Source organism: Anomaloglossus baeobatrachus, chromosome 4, assembly GCF_048569485.1.
Source record: "Anomaloglossus baeobatrachus isolate aAnoBae1 chromosome 4, aAnoBae1.hap1, whole genome shotgun sequence".
NCBI classification, from domain to species: domain Eukaryota; kingdom Metazoa; phylum Chordata; class Amphibia; order Anura; family Aromobatidae; genus Anomaloglossus; species Anomaloglossus baeobatrachus.
In genome coordinates, this window is record NC_134356.1 from 677,722,129 (window position 1) to 677,734,628 (window position 12,500).

Sequence of the window (12,500 nt, forward strand, 5' to 3'; positions counted from 1 at the left end):
CCATTAGATGTTCCAGAAAGTAACTACTTTTACGCACCATCATAAAACGACATAAACAAGGATGATTGAGCATCTTAATCTTAATATTCAGGGATTTCCAGTTTAAGATCGGAATCTAGAAATCATCATCTTTGTGATTCCATGAGTCAGGCACACGAATGTTACATCAAAAGATAAAGTTAGAAACATATCTCAGTTTATTTTTGCCAGGAACATTTCATTTAGAAAAATGCTTGTTTCATAAAGATTGGAAAATTTTTATATATCATTTGTATAGACTTTTTTATTCTTTTAGCCATACCCCAAAACTACAAAAACAAGAATGAGTTAACATATTGCTATTAGGAAGAAAGGTTTACATTTAACATCCAGAATCTAGTTGAGGACCATGTTTCTTCATATATACAAAGACCAAATTGTTGGTGATGTTGAGGTGATTTTAAGTTATAATGGTCAGATCTGGATTCCCAAAAATTCTCGTCATCACAGTATTGTTCAGAAGATTTCTTTCTTGTAAAGTTTTAAAAGATGACTCTTTCAGACACTGTGTTTAAATATGGCTTCAACTGTTTTCAGGAGGTCTAAGTGGTTCCGTTCATGACATGAATGTAGAAAATGGTTGTATTTCCTAATTTTTCAAAAACAGGAACAGACTATTGACCCCGACGTGATTTGAACACGCAACCTTCTGATCTGGAGTCAGACGCGCTACCGTTGCGCCACGAGGTCAGCTGAAAGATAAGTGTTTGACAAGATAAAATCTGAATATTATTTGATTCTTTACCATTAGATGTTCCAGAAAGTAACTACTTTTACGCACCATCATAAAACGACATAAACAAGGATGATTGAGCATCTTAATCTTAATATTTAGGGATTTCCAGTTTAAGATCGGAATCTAGAAATTATCATCTTTGTGATTCCATGAGTCAGGCACACGAATGTTACATCAAAAGATAAAGTTAGAAACATATCTCAGTTTATTTTTGCCAGGAACATTTCATTTAGAAAAATGCTTGTTTCATAAAGATTGGAAAATTTTTATATATCATTTGTATAGACTTTTTTATTCTTTTAGCCATACCCCAAAACTAGAAAAACAAGAATGAGTTAACATATTGCTATTAGGAAGAAAGGTTTACATTTAACATCCAGAATCTAGTTGAGGACCATGTTTCTTCATATATAAAAAGACCAAATTGTTGGTGATGTTGAGGTGATTTTAAGTTATAATGGTCAGATCTGGATTCCCAAAAATTCTCGTCATCACAGTATTGTTCAGAAGATTTCTTTCTTGTAAAGTTTTAAAAGATGACTCTTTCAGACACTGTGTTTAAATATGGCTTCAACTGTTTTCAGGAGGTCTAAGTGGTTCCGTTCATGACATGAATGTAGAAAATGGTTGTATTTCCTAATTTTTCAAAAACAGGAACAGACTATTGACCCCGACGTGATTTGAACACGCAACCTTCTGATCTGGAGTCAGACGCGCTACCGTTGCGCCACGAGGTCAGCTGAAAGATAAGTGTTTGACAAGATAAAATCTGAATATTATTTGATTCTTTACCATTAGATGTTCCAGAAAGTAACTACTTTTACGCACCATCATAAAACGACATAAACAAGGATGATTGAGCATCTTAATCTTAATATTTAGGGATTTCCAGTTTAAGATCGGAATCTAGAAATTATCATCTTTGTGATTCCATGAGTCAGGCACACGAATGTTACATCAAAAGATAAAGTTAGAAACATATCTCAGTTTATTTTTGCCAGGAACATTTCATTTAGAAAAATGCTTGTTTCATAAAGATTGGAAAATTTTTATATATCATTTGTATAGACTTTTTTATTCTTTTAGCCATACCCCAAAACTAGAAAAACAAGAATGAGTTAACATATTGCTATTAGGAAGAAAGGTTTACATTTAACATCCAGAATCTAGTTGAGGACCATGTTTCTTCATATATACAAAGACCAAATTGTTGGTGATGTTGAGGTGATTTTAAGTTATAATGGTCAGATCTGGATTCCCAAAAATTCTCGTCATCACAGTATTGTTCAGAAGATTTCTTTCTTGTAAAGTTTTAAAAGATGACTCTTTCAGACACTGTGTTTAAATATGGCTTCAACTGTTTTCAGGAGGTCTAAGTGGTTCCGTTCATGACATGAATGTAGAAAATGGTTGTATTTCCTAATTTTTCAAAAACAGGAACAGACTATTGACCCCGACGTGATTTGAACACGCAACCTTCTGATCTGGAGTCAGACGCGCTACCGTTGCGCCACGAGGTCAGCTGAAAGATAAGTGTTTGACAAGATAAAATCTGAATATTATTTGATTCTTTACCATTAGATGTTCCAGAAAGTAACTACTTTTACGCACCATCATAAAACGACATAAACAAGGATGATTGAGCATCTTAATCTTAATATTTAGGGATTTCCAGTTTAAGATCGGAATCTAGAAATTATCATCTTTGTGATTCCATGAGTCAGGCACACGAATGTTACATCAAAAGATAAAGTTAGAAACATATCTCAGTTTATTTTTGCCAGGAACATTTCATTTAGAAAAATGCTTGTTTCATAAAGATTGGAAAATTTTTATATATCATTTGTATAGACTTTTTTATTCTTTTAGCCATACCCCAAAACTAGAAAAACAAGAATGAGTTAACATATTGCTATTAGGAAGAAAGGTTTACATTTAACATCCAGAATCTAGTTGAGGACCATGTTTCTTCATATATACAAAGACCAAATTGTTGGTGATGTTGAGGTGATTTTAAGTTATAATGGTCAGATCTGGATTCCCAAAAATTCTCGTCATCACAGTATTGTTCAGAAGATTTCTTTCTTGTAAATTTTTAAAAGATGACTCTTTCAGACACTGTGTTTAAATATGGCTTCAACTGTTTTCAGGAGGTCTAAGTGGTTCCGTTCATGACATGAATGTAGAAAATGGTTGTATTTCCTAATTTTTCAAAAACAGGAACAGACTATTGACCCCGACGTGATTTGAACACGCAACCTTCTGATCTGGAGTCAGACGCGCTACCGTTGCGCCACGAGGTCAGCTGAAAGATAAGTGTTTGACAAGATAAAATCTGAATATTATTTGATTCTTTACCATTAGATGTTCCAGAAAGTAACTACTTTTACGCACCATCATAAAACGACATAAACAAGGATGATTGAGCATCTTAATCTTAATATTTAGGGATTTCCAGTTTAAGATCGGAATCTAGAAATTATCATCTTTGTGATTCCATGAGTCAGGCACACGAATGTTACATCAAAAGATAAAGTTAGAAACATATCCCAGTTTATTTTTGCCAGGAACATTTCATTTAGAAAAATGCTTGTTTCATAAAGATTGGAAAATTTTTATATATCATTTGTATAGACTTTTTTATTCTTTTAGCCATACCCCAAAACTAGAAAAACAAGAATGAGTTAACATATTGCTATTAGGAAGAAAGGTTTACATTTAACATCCAGAATCTAGTTGAGGACCATGTTTCTTCATATATACAAAGACCAAATTGTTGGTGATGTTGAGGTGATTTTAAGTTATAATGGTCAGATCTGGATTCCCAAAAATTCTCGTCATCACAGTATTGTTCAGAAGATTTCTTTCTTGTAAAGTTTTAAAAGATGACTCTTTCAGACACTGTGTTTAAATATGGCTTCAACTGTTTTCAGGAGGTCTAAGTGGTTCCGTTCATGACATGAATGTAGAAAATGGTTGTATTTCCTAATTTTTCAAAAACAGGAACAGACTATTGACCCCGACGTGATTTGAACACGCAACCTTCTGATCTGGAGTCAGACGCGCTACCGTTGCGCCACGAGGTCAGCTGAAAGATAAGTGTTTGACAAGATAAAATCTGAATATTATTTGATTCTTTACCATTAGATGTTCCAGAAAGTAACTACTTTTACGCACCATCATAAAACGACATAAACAAGGATGATTGAGCATCTTAATCTTAATATTTAGGGATTTCCAGTTTAAGATCGGAATCTAGAAATTATCATCTTTGTGATTCCATGAGTCAGGCACACGAATGTTACATCAAAAGATAAAGTTAGAAACATATCTCAGTTTATTTTTGCCAGGAACATTTCATTTAGAAAAATGCTTGTTTCATAAAGATTGGAAAATTTTTATATATCATTTGTATAGACTTTTTTATTCTTTTAGCCATACCCCAAAACTAGAAAAACAAGAATGAGTTAACATATTGCTATTAGGAAGAAAGGTTTACATTTAACATCCAGAATCTAGTTGAGGACCATGTTTCTTCATATATACAAAGACCAAATTGTTGGTGATGTTGAGGTGATTTTAAGTTATAATGGTCAGATCTGGATTCCCAAAAATTCTCGTCATCACAGTATTGTTCAGAAGATTTCTTTCTTGTAAAGTTTTAAAAGATGACTCTTTCAGACACTGTGTTTAAATATGGCTTCAACTGTTTTCAGGAGGTCTAAGTGGTTCCGTTCATGACATGAATGTAGAAAATGGTTGTATTTCCTAATTTTTCAAAAACAGGAACAGACTATTGACCCCGACGTGATTTGAACACGCAACCTTCTGATCTGGAGTCAGACGCGCTACCGTTGCGCCACGAGGTCAGCTGAAAGATAAGTGTTTGACAAGATAAAATCTGAATATTATTTGATTCTTTACCATTAGATGTTCCAGAAAGTAACTACTTTTACGCACCATCATAAAACGACATAAACAAGGATGATTGAGCATCTTAATCGTAATATTTAGGGATTTCCAGTTTAAGATCGGAATCTAGAAATTATCATCTTTGTGATTCCATGAGTCAGGCACACGAATGTTACATCAAAAGATAAAGTTAGAAACATATCTCAGTTTATTTTTGCCAGGAACATTTCATTTAGAAAAATGCTTGTTTCATAAAGATTGGAAAATTTTTATATATCATTTGTATAGACTTTTTTATTCTTTTAGCCATACCCCAAAACTACAAAAACAAGAATGAGTTAACATATTGCTATTAGGAAGAAAGGTTTACATTTAACATCCAGAATCTAGTTGAGGACCATGTTTCTTCATATATACAAAGACCAAATTGTTGGTGATGTCGAGGTGATTTTAAGTTATAATGGTCAGATCTGGATTCCCAAAAATTCTCGTCATCACAGTATTGTTCAGAAGATTTCTTTCTTGTAAAATTTTAAAAGATGACTCTTTCAGACACTGTGTGGAAATATGGCTTCAACTTATTTCAGGAGGTTTAAGTGGTTCCGTTGATGACAAGAATGTAGAAAATGGTTGTGTTTCTTAATTTTTCAAAAACAGGAACAGACTATTGACCCCGACGTGATTTGAACACGCAACCTTCTGATCTGGAGTCAGACGCGCTACCGCTGCGCCACGAGGTCAGCTGAAAGATAAGTGTTTGACAAGATAAAATCTGAATATTATTTGATTCTTTACCATTAGATGTTCCAGAAAGTAACTACTTATAAGCACCATCATAAAACGACATAAACAAGGATGATTGAGCATCTTAATCTTAATATTCAGGGATTTCCAGTTTAAGATCGGAATCTAGAAATCATAATCTTTGTGATTCCATGAGTCAGGCACACGAATGTTACATCAAAAGATAAAGTTAGAAACATATCTCAGTTTATTTTTGCCAGGAACATTTCATTTAGAAAAATGCTTGTTTCATAAAGATTGGAAAATTTTTATATATCATTTGTATAGACTTTTTTATTCTTTTAGCCATACCCCAAAACTAGAAAAACAAGAATGAGTTAACATATTGCTATTAGGAAGAAAGGTTTACATTTAACATCCAGAATCTAGTTGAGGACCATGTTTCTTCATATATACAAAGACCAAATTGTTGGTGATGTTGAGGTGATTTTAAGTTATAATGGTCAGATCTGGATTCCCAAAAATTCTCGTCATCACAGTATTGTTCAGAAGATTTCTTTCTTGTAAAGTTTTAAAAGATGACTCTTTCAGACACTGTGTTTAAATATGGCTTCAACTGTTTTCAGGAGGTCTAAGTGGTTCCGTTCATGACATGAATGTAGAAAATGGTTGTATTTCCTAATTTTTCAAAAACAGGAACAGACTATTGACCCCGACGTGATTTGAACACGCAACCTTCTGATCTGGAGTCAGACGCGCTACCGTTGCGCCACGAGGTCAGCTGAAAGATAAGTGTTTGACAAGATAAAATCTGAATATTATTTGATTCTTTACCATTAGATGTTCCAGAAAGTAACTACTTTTACGAACCATCATAAAACGACATAAACAAGGATGATTGAGCATCTTAATCTTAATATTTAGGGATTTCCAGTTTAAGATCGGAATCTAGAAATTATCATCTTTGTGATTCCATGAGTCAGGCACACGAATGTTACATCAAAAGATAAAGTTAGAAACATATCTCAGTTTATTTTTGCCAGGAACATTTCATTTAGAAAAATGCTTGTTTCATAAAGATTGGAAAATTTTTATATATCATTTGTATAGACTTTTTTATTCTTTTAGCCATACCCCAAAACTAGAAAAACAAGAATGAGTTAACATATTGCTATTAGGAAGAAAGGTTTACATTTAACATCCAGAATCTAGTTGAGGACCATGTTTCTTCATATATACAAAGACCAAATTGTTGGTGATGTTGAGGTGATTTTAAGTTATAATGGTCAGATCTGGATTCCCAAAAATTCTCGTCATCACAGTATTGTTCAGAAGATTTCTTTCTTGTAAAGTTTTAAAAGATGACTCTTTCAGACACTGTGTTTAAATATGGCTTCAACTGTTTTCAGGAGGTCTAAGTGGTTCCGTTCATGACATGAATGTAGAAAATGGTTGTATTTCCTAATTTTTCAAAAACAGGAACAGACTATTGACCCCGACGTGATTTGAACACGCAACCTTCTGATCTGGAGTCAGACACGCTACCGTTGCTCCACGAGGTCAGCTGAAAGATAAGTGTTTGACAAGATAAAATCTGAATACTATTTGATTCTTTACCATTAGATGTTCCAGAAAGTAACTACTTTTACGCACCATCATAAAACGACATAAACAAGGATGATTGAGCATCTTAATCTTAATATTTAGGGATTTCCAGTTTAAGATCGGAATCTAGAAATTATCATCTTTGTGATTCCATGAGTAAGGCACACGAATGTTACATCAAAAGATAAAGTTAGAAACATATCTCAGTTTATTTTTGCCAGGAACATTTCATTTAGAAAAATGCTTGTTTGATAAAGATTGGAAAATTTTTATATATCATTTGTATAGACTTTTTTATTCTTTTAGCCATACCCCAAAACTAGAAAAACAAGAATGAGTTAACATATTGCTATTAGGAAGAAAGGTTTACATTTAACATCCAGAATCTAGTTGAGGACCATGTTTCTTCATATATACAAAGACCAAATTGTTGGTGATGTTGAGGTGATTTTAAGTTATAATGGTCAGATCTGGATTCCCAAAAATTCTCGTCATCACAGTATTGTTCAGAAGATTTCTTTCATGTAAAGTTTTAAAAGATGACTCTTTCAGACACTGTGTTTAAATATGGCTTCAACTGTTTTCAGGAGGTCTAAGTGGTTCCGTTCATGACATGAATGTAGAAAATGGTTGTATTTCCTAATTTTTCAAAAACAGGAACAGACTATTGACCCCGACGTGATTTGAACACGCAACCTTCTGATCTGGAGTCAGACGCGCTACCGTTGCTCCACGAGGTCAGCTGAAAGATAAGTGTTTGACAAGATAAAATCTGAATACTATTTGATTCTTTACCATTAGATGTTCCAGAAAGTAACTACTTTTACGCACCATCATAAAACGACATAAACAAGGATGATTGAGCATCTTAATCTTAATATTCAGGGATTTCCAGTTTAAGATCGGAATCTAGAAATTATCATCTTTGTGATTCCATGAGTCAGGCACACGAATGTTACATCAAAAGATAAAGTTAGAAACATATCTCAGTTTATTTTTGCCAGGAACATTTCATTTAGAAAAATGTTGTTTCATAAAGATTGGAAAATTTTTATATATCATTTGTATAGACTTTTTTATTCTTTTAGCCATACCCCAAAACTACAAAAACAAGAATGAGTTAACATATTGCTATTAGGAAGAAAGGTTTACATTTAACATCCAGAATCTAGTTGAGGACCATGTTTCTTCATATATACAAAGACCAAATTGTTGGTGATGTCGAGGTGATTTTAAGTTATAATGGTCAGATCTGGATTCCCAAAAATTCTCGTCATCACAGTATTGTTCAGAAGATTTCTTTCTTGTAAAATTTTAAAAGATGACTCTTTCAGACACTGTGTGGAAATATGGCTTCAACTTTTTTCAGGAGGTTTAAGTGATTCCGTTGATGACAAGAATGTAGAAAATGGTTTTGTTTCCTAATTTTTCAAAAACAGGAACAGACTATTGACCCCGACGTGATTTGAACACGCAACCTTCTGATCTGGAGTCAGACGCGCTACCGTTGCGCCACGAGTTCAGCTGAAAGATAAGTGTTTGACAAGATAAAATCTGAATATTATTTGATTCTTTACCATTAGATGTTCCAGAAAGTAACTACTTTTACGCACCATCATAAAACGACATAAACAAGGATGATTGAGCATCTTAATCTTAATATTCAGGGATTTCCAGTTTAAGATTGGAATCTAGAAATTATCATCTTTGTGATTCCATGAGTCAGGCACACGAATGTTACATCAAAAGATAAAGTTAGAAACATATCTCAGTTTATTTTTGCCAGGAACATTTCATTTAGAAAAATGCTTGTTTCATAAAGATTGGAAAATTTTTATATATCATTTGTATAGACTTTTTTATTCTTTTAGCCATACCCCAAAACTAGAAAAACAAGAATGAGTTAACATATTGCTATTAGGAAGAAAGGTTTACATTTAACATCCAGAATCTAGTTGAGGACCATGTTTCTTCATATATACAAAGACCAAATTGTTGGTGATGTTGAGGTGATTTTAAGTTATAATGGTCAGATCTGGATTCCCAAAAATTCTCGTCATCACAGTATTGTTCAGAAGATTTCTTTCTTGTAAAGTTTTAAAAAATGACTCTTTCAGACACTGTGTTTAAATATGGCTTCAACTGTTTTCAGGAGGTCTAAGTGGTTCCATTCATGACATGAATGTAGAAAATGGTTGTATTTCCTAATTTTTCAAAACAGGAACAGACTATTGTCCCCGACGTGATTTGAACACGCAACCTTCTGATCTGGAGTCAGACGCGCTACCGTTGCGCCACAAGGTCAGCTGAAAGGTAAGTGTTTGACAAGATAAAATCTGAATATTATTTGATTCTTTACCATTAGATGTTCCAGAAAGTAACTACTTTTACGAACCATCATAAAACGACATAAACAAGGATGATTGAGCATCTTAATCTTAATATTTAGGGATTTCCAGTTTAAGATCGGAATCTAGAAATTATCATCTTTGTGATTCCATGAGTCAGGCACACGAATGTTACATCAAAAGATAAAGTTAGAAACATATCTCAGTTTATTTTTGCCAGGAACATTTCATTTAGAAAAATGCTTGTTTCATAAAGATTGGAAAATTTTTATATATCATTTGTATAGACTTTTTTATTCTTTTAGCCATACCCCAAAACTACAAAAACAAGAATGAGTTAACATATTGCTATTAGGAAGAAAGGTTTACATTTAACATCCAGAATCTAGTTGAGGACCATGTTTCTTCATATATACAAAGACCAAATTGTTGGTGATGTCGAGGTGATTTTAAGTTATAATGGTCAGATCTGGATTCCCAAAAATTCTCTTCATCACAGTATTGTTCAGAAGATTTCTTTCTTGTAAAATTTTAAAAGATGACTCTTTCAGACACTGTGTGGAAATATGGCTTCAACTTTTTTCAGGAGGTTTAAGTGGTTCCGTTGATGACAAGAATGTAGAAAATGGTTGTGTTTCTTAATTTTTCAAAAACAGGAACAGACTATTGACCCCGACGTGATTTGAACACGCAACCTTCTGATCTGGAGTCAGACGCGCTACCGCTGCGCCACGAGGTCAGCTGAAAGATAAGTGTTTGACAAGATAAAATCTGAATATTATTTGATTCATTACCATTAGATGTTCCAGAAAGTAACTACTTATAAGCACCATCATAAAACGACATAAACAAGGATGATTGAGCATCTTAATCTTAATATTCAGGGATTTCCAGTTTAAGATCGGAATCTAGAAATCATAATCTTTGTGATTCCATGAGTCAGGCACACGAATGTTACATCAAAAGATAAAGTTAGAAACATATCTCAGTTTATTTTTGCCAGGAACATTTCATTTAGAAAAATGCTTGTTTCATAAAGATTGGAAAATTTTTATATATCATTTGTATAGACTTTTTTATTCTTTTAGCCATACCCCAAAACTACAAAAACAAGAATGAGTTAACATATTGCTATTAGGAAGAAAGGTTTACATTTAACATCCAGAATCTAGTTGAGGACCATGTTTCTTCATATATACAAAGACCAAATTGTTGGTGATGTTGAGGTGATTTTAAGTTATAATGGTCAGATCTGGATTCCCAAAAATTCTCGTCATCACAGTATTGTTCAGAAGATTTCTTTCTTGTAAAGTTTTAAAAAATGACTCTTTCAGACACTGTGTTTAAATATGGCTTCAACTGTTTTCAGGAGGTCTAAGTGGTTCCGTTCATGACATGAATGTAGAAAATGGTTGTATTTCCTAATTTTTCAAAACAGGAACAGACTATTGACCCCGGCGTGATTTGAACACGCAACCTTCTGATCTGGAGTCAGACGCGCTACCGTTGCGCCACAAGGTCAGCTGAAAGATAAGTGTTTGACAAGATAAAATCTGAATATTATTTGATTCTTTACCATTAGATGTTCCAGAAAGTAACTACTTTTACGCACCATCATAAAACGACATAAACAAGGATGATTGAGCATCTTAATCTTAATATTTAGGGATTTCCAGTTTAAGATCGGAATCTAGAAATTATCATCTTTGTGATTCCATGAGTCAGGCACACGAATGTTACATCAAAAGATAAAGTTAGAAACATATCTCAGTTTATTTTTGCCAGGAACATTTCATTTAGAAAAATGCTTGTTTCATAAAGATTGGAAAATTTTTATATATCATTTGTATAGACTTTTTTATTCTTTTAGCCATACCCCAAAACTACAAAAACAAGAATGAGTTAACATATTGCTATTAGGAAGAAAGGTTTACATTTAACATCCAGAATCTAGTTGAGGACCATGTTTCTTCATATATACAAAGACCAAATTGTTGGTGATGTCGAGGTGATTTTAAGTTATAATGGTCAGATCTGGATTCCCAAAAATTCTCTTCATCACAGTATTGTTCAGAAGATTTCTTTCTTGTAAAATTTTAAAAGATGACTCTTTCAGACACTGTGTGGAAATATGGCTTCAACTTTTTTCAGGAGGTTTAAGTGGTTCCGTTGATGACAAGAATGTAGAAAATGGTTGTGTTTCTTAATTTTTCAAAAACAGGAACAGACTATTGTCCCCGACGTGATTTGAACACGCAACCTTCTGATCTGGAGTCAGACGCGCTACCGCTGCGCCACGAGGTCAGCTGAAAGATAAGTGTTTGACAAGATAAAATCTGAATATTATTTGATTCTTTACCATTAGATGTTCCAGAAAGTAACTACTTATAAGCACCATCATAAAACGACATAAACAAGGATGATTGAGCATCTTAATCTTAATATTCAGGGATTTCCAGTTTAAGATCGGAATCTAGAAATCATAATCTTTGTGATTCCATGAGTCAGGCACACGAATGTTACATCAAAAGATAAAGTTAGAAACATATCTCAGTTTATTTTTGCCAGGAACATTTCATTTAGAAAAATGCTTGTTTCATAAAGATTGGAAAATTTTTATATATCATTTGTATAGACTTTTTTATTCTTTTAGCCATACCCCAAAACTACAAAAACAAGAATGAGTTAACATATTGCTATTAGGAAGAAAGGTTTACATTTAACATCCAGAATCTAGTTGAGGACCATGTTTCTTCATATATACAAAGACCAAATTGTTGGTGATGTTGAGGTGATTTTAAGTTATAATGGTCAGATCTGGATTCCCAAAAATTCTCGTCATCACAGTATTGTTCAGAAGATTTCTTTCTTGTAAAGTTTTAAAAAATGACTCTTTCAGACACTGTGTTTAAATATGGCTTCAACTGTTTTCAGGAGGTCTAAGTGGTTCCGTTCATGACATGAATGTAGAAAATGGTTGTATTTCCTAATTTTTCAAAAACAGGAACAGACTATTGACCCCGACGTGATTTGAACACGCAACCTTCTGATCTGGAGTCAGACGCGCTACCGTTGCGCCACAAGGTCAGCTGAAAGATAAGTGTTTGACAAGATAA

The 12,500-nt window shown here is 33.3% G+C and overlaps 16 non-coding genes across 16 annotated transcripts; all 16 read right to left on the reverse strand.

Moving 5' to 3' along the window:
- Positions 1-657: 657 nt before the first annotated feature.
- On the reverse strand, positions 658-729 carry TRNAW-CCA (transfer RNA tryptophan (anticodon CCA)). Its single transcript has one exon. It is a non-coding gene; the product is annotated as a tRNA-Trp (tRNA).
- A 711-nt stretch (positions 730-1,440) lies between these two features.
- Positions 1,441-1,512, reverse strand: TRNAW-CCA (transfer RNA tryptophan (anticodon CCA)). The gene has a single exon. It is a non-coding gene; the product is annotated as a tRNA-Trp (tRNA).
- A 711-nt stretch (positions 1,513-2,223) lies between these two features.
- On the reverse strand, positions 2,224-2,295 carry TRNAW-CCA (transfer RNA tryptophan (anticodon CCA)). Its single transcript has one exon. It is a non-coding gene; the product is annotated as a tRNA-Trp (tRNA).
- A 711-nt stretch (positions 2,296-3,006) lies between these two features.
- On the reverse strand, positions 3,007-3,078 carry TRNAW-CCA (transfer RNA tryptophan (anticodon CCA)). The gene has a single exon. It is a non-coding gene; the product is annotated as a tRNA-Trp (tRNA).
- A 711-nt stretch (positions 3,079-3,789) lies between these two features.
- On the reverse strand, positions 3,790-3,861 carry TRNAW-CCA (transfer RNA tryptophan (anticodon CCA)). The gene has a single exon. It is a non-coding gene; the product is annotated as a tRNA-Trp (tRNA).
- Positions 3,862-4,572: 711 nt separating this feature from the next.
- On the reverse strand, positions 4,573-4,644 carry TRNAW-CCA (transfer RNA tryptophan (anticodon CCA)). The gene has a single exon. It is a non-coding gene; the product is annotated as a tRNA-Trp (tRNA).
- A 711-nt stretch (positions 4,645-5,355) lies between these two features.
- Positions 5,356-5,427, reverse strand: TRNAW-CCA (transfer RNA tryptophan (anticodon CCA)). Its single transcript has one exon. It is a non-coding gene; the product is annotated as a tRNA-Trp (tRNA).
- Positions 5,428-6,138: 711 nt separating this feature from the next.
- On the reverse strand, positions 6,139-6,210 carry TRNAW-CCA (transfer RNA tryptophan (anticodon CCA)). Its single transcript has one exon. It is a non-coding gene; the product is annotated as a tRNA-Trp (tRNA).
- Positions 6,211-6,921: 711 nt separating this feature from the next.
- TRNAW-CCA (transfer RNA tryptophan (anticodon CCA)) lies at positions 6,922-6,993 on the reverse strand. Its single transcript has one exon. It is a non-coding gene; the product is annotated as a tRNA-Trp (tRNA).
- A 711-nt stretch (positions 6,994-7,704) lies between these two features.
- TRNAW-CCA (transfer RNA tryptophan (anticodon CCA)) lies at positions 7,705-7,776 on the reverse strand. Its single transcript has one exon. It is a non-coding gene; the product is annotated as a tRNA-Trp (tRNA).
- A 710-nt stretch (positions 7,777-8,486) lies between these two features.
- Positions 8,487-8,558, reverse strand: TRNAW-CCA (transfer RNA tryptophan (anticodon CCA)). The gene has a single exon. It is a non-coding gene; the product is annotated as a tRNA-Trp (tRNA).
- A 710-nt stretch (positions 8,559-9,268) lies between these two features.
- TRNAW-CCA (transfer RNA tryptophan (anticodon CCA)) lies at positions 9,269-9,340 on the reverse strand. The gene has a single exon. It is a non-coding gene; the product is annotated as a tRNA-Trp (tRNA).
- A 711-nt stretch (positions 9,341-10,051) lies between these two features.
- TRNAW-CCA (transfer RNA tryptophan (anticodon CCA)) lies at positions 10,052-10,123 on the reverse strand. Its single transcript has one exon. It is a non-coding gene; the product is annotated as a tRNA-Trp (tRNA).
- Positions 10,124-10,833: 710 nt separating this feature from the next.
- Positions 10,834-10,905, reverse strand: TRNAW-CCA (transfer RNA tryptophan (anticodon CCA)). Its single transcript has one exon. It is a non-coding gene; the product is annotated as a tRNA-Trp (tRNA).
- Positions 10,906-11,616: 711 nt separating this feature from the next.
- TRNAW-CCA (transfer RNA tryptophan (anticodon CCA)) lies at positions 11,617-11,688 on the reverse strand. Its single transcript has one exon. It is a non-coding gene; the product is annotated as a tRNA-Trp (tRNA).
- Positions 11,689-12,399: 711 nt separating this feature from the next.
- TRNAW-CCA (transfer RNA tryptophan (anticodon CCA)) lies at positions 12,400-12,471 on the reverse strand. The gene has a single exon. It is a non-coding gene; the product is annotated as a tRNA-Trp (tRNA).
- Positions 12,472-12,500: the final 29 nt, after the last annotated feature.